Source organism: Pseudoliparis swirei, chromosome 19 (assembly GCF_029220125.1).
Source record: "Pseudoliparis swirei isolate HS2019 ecotype Mariana Trench chromosome 19, NWPU_hadal_v1, whole genome shotgun sequence".
Classification (NCBI taxonomy): Eukaryota; Metazoa; Chordata; class Actinopteri; order Perciformes; family Liparidae; genus Pseudoliparis; species Pseudoliparis swirei.
In genome coordinates this window covers 1,273,191-1,278,472 of record NC_079406.1, presented here as the reverse complement: position 1 = coordinate 1,278,472, position 5,282 = coordinate 1,273,191, and the positions used below count along the sequence as shown (strand labels likewise).

The 5,282-nt window shown below is 52.3% G+C and overlaps 1 protein-coding gene and 1 long non-coding RNA gene across 2 annotated transcripts in view; one reads left to right on the top strand and one right to left on the bottom strand.

Moving 5' to 3' along the window:
* Nucleotides 1-2,603, bottom strand: part of LOC130209240 (synaptopodin 2-like protein) — a 27,923-nt gene extending 25,320 nt beyond the window's left edge. Inside the window, exon 1 of the mRNA XM_056438771.1 lies at nt 2,572-2,603. The gene's annotated coding sequence lies outside the window, so the exon portion shown is untranslated. The remainder of the gene's footprint in view (nt 1-2,571) is intronic.
* Nucleotides 2,604-3,704: 1,101 nt separating this feature from the next.
* Nucleotides 3,705-4,527, top strand: LOC130209257 (uncharacterized). Its single transcript, XR_008834576.1, has 3 exons — nt 3,705-3,976; nt 4,067-4,196; nt 4,303-4,527. It is a non-coding gene; the product is annotated as an uncharacterized LOC130209257 (long non-coding RNA).
* The last annotated feature ends 755 nt before the right edge of the window (nt 4,528-5,282 follow it).

The window sequence follows — 5,282 nt, the reverse complement described above, 5'->3', positions numbered from 1 at the left end:
CCTCCCTCCTCCTTCCCTCCCTCCTTCCCTCCGCCCTCCCTCCCTCCTCCTTCCCTCCCTCCTTCCCTCCGCCCTCCCTCCCTCCGCCCTCCCTCTCTCGGCTGCAGCAGACGGAGGATGCGGGTGGGAGGCGGTCGGAGGAACACAGACGGCTCTTTGTCTGGGATCGTGTTCATATGGTTTCCTTCAGGCCTGCATACTGAACACATTATGTTATAATATATTTTCATATTCAACACGGGGGTGTCTAGGGACCAGTGGGCCCCCAGTCTGCCCCCCCCCCCTGTTTTTCCTTCTCTGGACCCCTTTTTGCCGCCATGCACGGCGGGCAGAGAAACCAAACAGACAAAGTTTCTGCTGCTCGCACCAAGAATGAAGAATGTGTCGAGGAATAAAGAAACACAGGCGGAGAACCAGAAGCTTCAGATGTGAAGACGTGAGCACTATCACAGACACGACCTTTGACCTCAGGGACGGTGTCACACAGTTATGACCCTCACTTCTTCAGTCAGTGAGGAACCTCTGGCTCACCGTGTTAGGCGGTTCACATCTTATGAGACTTTCTTCTTTCAGTTTTCTGCAGAGAAACTTTTGCATTTGTTTCCCTGATTGAAGGAAGTGTCTCCTGAGACGAGGAGACGAGGACACAACCATACATCCTGACTCCTAGACGTGGGACACCTCGACATGGAGGTGCTCTGCTCCTGGTTCTCCTGTTTCAAAGTGTAACAAACTTCATCAAAATCTGTTTGGATCATCTTCAAAGAATGTGACATCATCCTCTTCCTCGGTGATGTCATGTGTTTACCTCGACTTCTCTTTTCACCACCTAGCTGATATCCAGCACCTCCTCCTCCTCCTCCTCCTCCACCTCCTGCTCAATCTTCTTCCATCACGTTCTCCTCGCCCATCACACAGATTTATCCTCCCTCTCATTATCTCTGTATTTCCCAATAATGACTCCATATTCTTATCTCCCTCACCCTCCCTCCCTTCATCCTCACTCATCCTCCCTCTCTTCATCCTCTCTCTCTTCATCCTCTCTCTCTTCATCCCCTCTCTTCATCCTCACTCATCCTCTCTCTTCATCCTCTCTCTTCGTCCTCTCTCCGCTGCCATGTGGACACATGTGAGACCCGTGGAGGCTCTATCTCCATGACTGCTCCCTTTCTCCCTTTCTCCCTCCCCACCCCTCCAGAGGCCTGAGCTCCTCTGCCCCGGCGCTCTGAAGGGCAGCTGTGTGTGTGTGTGTGTGTGTGTGTGTGTGTGTGTGTGTGTGTGTGTGTGTGTGTGTGTGTGTGTGTGTGTGTGTGTGTAGGAGAGCACATTCCTTCACAAGAGGAGGGGGGGGGGCTTTCGGTGCAAAGACAGAGCGTCGGGGGGGATTTCCTCCGGCGATCTGGTTTGCGTTCCCCTCTCGGCTCGGATCGTCTCCATCAGCCGGCTCCGGGGCCCGGGGCCCCGCGCCGACCCGCCGGCTGGAATGAGATCCGACCACGCCGCCGTTCAAAGGATCAGCGCCAACAGAGGGGGGAGGAGGGAGGAGGGAGGAGGAGGGGGGAGGAGAATATAATCAATAAATGAAATGATGTCGATTCACAAGCGACCCGACAGTTATAAGTAATTTACAATTACAACTTTAAAGACTTTAAAGACTTTAAAGACTTTCAAATGTAATTCTTCTTTCTGTTTGAGTGGCAGCAGCAACACGTCTGTAAATATCAAAACTCACACACACTCACACACACTCCAACTCACACACACTCACACACACTCCAACTCACACACACTCACACACACTCCAACTCACACACACTCACACACACTCCAACTCACACACACTCACACACACTCCAACTCACACACACACACACACTCCAACTCACACACACTCCAACTCACACACACTCACACACACTCCAACTCACACACACTCCAACTCACACACACTCACACACACTCACACACACTCCAACTCACACAAACTCCAACTCACACACACACACACACTCCAACTCACACACACTCCAACTCACACACTCACACACACACTCACACCAACTCACACACACTCCACACACACTCACACACACTCCAACTCACACACACTCACACACTCCAACTCACACACACCCAACTCACACACACACACTCCAACTCACACACACACACACACCCAACTCACACACACTTCACACACTCCAACTCACACACACACACACACTCCAACTCACACACACTCACACACACTCCAACTCACACACACTCCAACTCACACACACTCCAATTCACACACACACACACTCACACACACTCCAACTCACACACACTCCCCAAATCCAACACACACACTCCATATATCCATGGCAGAACACTTGGACATCTATAGTGGTCTAATGGCTTCCACAGGCGCCTGGGCTGTGTGTGTGTGTGTGTGTGTGGGTCGGTGTGGGTGTGTGTGTGTGTGTGTGTGGGTCGGTGTGGGTGTGTGTGTGTGTGTGGGTCGGTGTGGGTGTGGGTGTGTGTGTGTGTGCAGCTCCTCGGACCCTCTGTGTGTGTGGAAGCCATTACCTTGTGACCTCCATCCCTCCTTCATCCCTCCTTCGCTCCGTTAAAAGCCTCTCATCTCTCCGTCCTTCTCGTGCTCCTGACTCTGTTCTCCTCAGACTCATCCTGCATGTCTCAGTGTTTTATAATCCACCTGGAGAAGCTTTCAATCTCCCATGCGATGACGCCGCTGCACAGACATTCACGTGAAGCGGCTCACCGAGAGGCAGCCCCCCCCCCCCCCCCCCAGATAAATGACTTCAAGGAGCCGAGGCGTGCCAGGAAGTGAGTCAGGCTGTAATCGATGTTCCTGCTGTTCACATTCGGCTCAACACGCGTGACTGTGATGCTGCCTCTGGCCTGCAGGGGGTCCATTACTACTGGCACCGACAGGACTTTTCCATTGGGGGGGGGGGGGGGTCACTGTGAAGCTGCTTCCTCCGAGGCTGGAGGTGGTCATGTGGATCTCGGTGGATAGAGAGGAGACATGCAGCTTCTAAAGAGGACCCCTGTGAGCTGTCCACCGGCCGCCTGACAGCGAGAGGCTTCATCTCACTTCCTTTGTGAAGGAGTCAGAACCTCCTGAACGTCTCCGCCCAGCAGGAGGTGCAGCAGCAACGATTTAATACGACCACTTACTAAATACGAGGGTTTTATACGCTGCTCTAAATGCATGTTGTACATATTGTGTTTGGTGTAAACAGAGTCGTCAGTGCCACGGTACCCATGAGCAACGGATGCTCGTCATTCTTTTTATGACTTCTAGTTCCACCGCAGAGACTTATTCATCGCTGGTTTGTGTCGGGAGGAGAAACTCAAAGCTCAGACGGATTGAGGAAAGAATTTCCTCCATAAAAAGTTACAGGCGACTTGATCACAGTCGCCTAGAGGAAACGTTCAGGGGGCTCAGGGGCTGAAGGAATCTGGGGTTTGGGGTGTGTGTGTGTGTGTGTGTGTGTGTGTGTGTGTGTGTGTGTGTCTGTGTGTGTGTGTGTGTGTGTGTGTGTGTGTGTGTGTGTGTGTGTGTGTGTGTGTGTGTGTGTGTGTGCTGGCTCAGGCCGGCAAAACGTCTGCAGTGGATCGAGAAACACGAGAAATCTGACAAAATAACAAAGTTTGGTGCGTTTGCGTTCAGAAGGTAGAAACTATGCGTTCTCCTTTTCTGACAGGTGTGGATCGATGTTTTTGACCTTAGTGACATCACTTCTACCTGAGGGGAACCGCCTGAGAGGAGAGAGCTACTGCAGACCTGAAGCCACCAAACCAGTTCTCACAGTATTCAGTGTTGGCAGCTCGGCTCGAGGAGCTCAGACGCGTCGCCTGTGATGCGTCTGCAGAACGAGTCGTTCATCCTCGTATCTGAAGAGGAACATGAAGTCCTGAAGACGGCCGTATCGTCGTGGGAGAGCGGGACTCTCTTCATTATCAGGTCGGTGTTACGCAATGTGCTCGGTCGGGGTGCTCTGACCCGGAAGTAATCTCATTAAAGCATTAATCGGAGCTTCCTCTCGATCCCAAGGAGGCAGGGGGAGTGAAGGGAGGAGGAGTCAGAGAGGAGTCAGCCTGCTGTGTGCCTCTGACTTCAGGACTTCAACTCCAGACCTGCTTGGTGGAGGCCAACAGATCAGACATCAGTGCAGAGACCCCAGGTGTTTGAGTCTTTAGAGTCACTCGGTTGACCTTTGGTTGACCTTTGGCTGTGGGCCACTCTGAGAGAAACTGGGCTTCCATGTAACTTCTACTTCATCCTGTCAGATGGCTTCATCACGTCTCCCACGGCTCATCAGAAGCCTCTCGCCTCCATGTTGAACCCGCCTCATGCGTTCATCATCCAAAGCTGTTGCTGCTCATGCCGGCTATGGCTAATGGCTGGTGGCTAATGGCTAATGGCTGTTGGCTGTTGGCTGTTGGCTGTTGGCTGGTCTCCAGATGTCCTGCGTAAAAGTTTGTAAAGCTGAGTCTATAAAAGTCGTGCACTTATCTCTGTGTTTAGCACTTATTATCGCAGCAGGTAGGAACACCAATAACATCCCACGACTCCGCCGGCTTCATTTCTCTGAGTCTTGGGAAAGTCGTGGAGTGGTTTAGAGACGGAGGTCCGTCTCCAGACTCCAGTGATAAACGTTGTGGGTGAATCAGCTGTCTGCCTTCGTGCTTTTGGAGTTCCCGTCATGTGATCACGAGATGGACTCTCGTTTTCGATTGTTTTCTCTTCATAAGTTTGACGAACCTGAACCGGTTTGTCTAGAAGCTGCCAGGATGTCTGCAGCTCGTTGCATGTTTGAGTCCTGAGAACCAACGCTGAACACATCCAGACTTCATCCTCCAGACAGAGAAGGAGGAAAGTGAAGATCTTCATCAGCTCTTCTTCATCGACGGGGATGTTGACTCATAACTCCTAAAATGTCTCCTTTGGGAAACTGAATACCAGAAGCACTGAACACATTCCTCATTACCACAGACGGGTGAGTCAGACGGTGAGAATACATGGAGGACAGAGGAGGAGCAGAGGAGGAGCAGAGGAGGAACAGAGGAGGAGCAGAGGAGGAACAGAGGAGGAGCAGAGGAGGAACAGAGGAGGAACAGAGGAGGAGCAGAGGAGGAGCAGAGGAGGAGCAGAGGAGGAACAGAGGAGGAACAGAGGAGGAGCAGAGGAGGAGCAGAGGAGGAGCAGAGGAGGAACAGAGGAGGAGCAGAGGAGGAGCAGAGGAGGAACAGAGGAGGAGCAGAGGAGG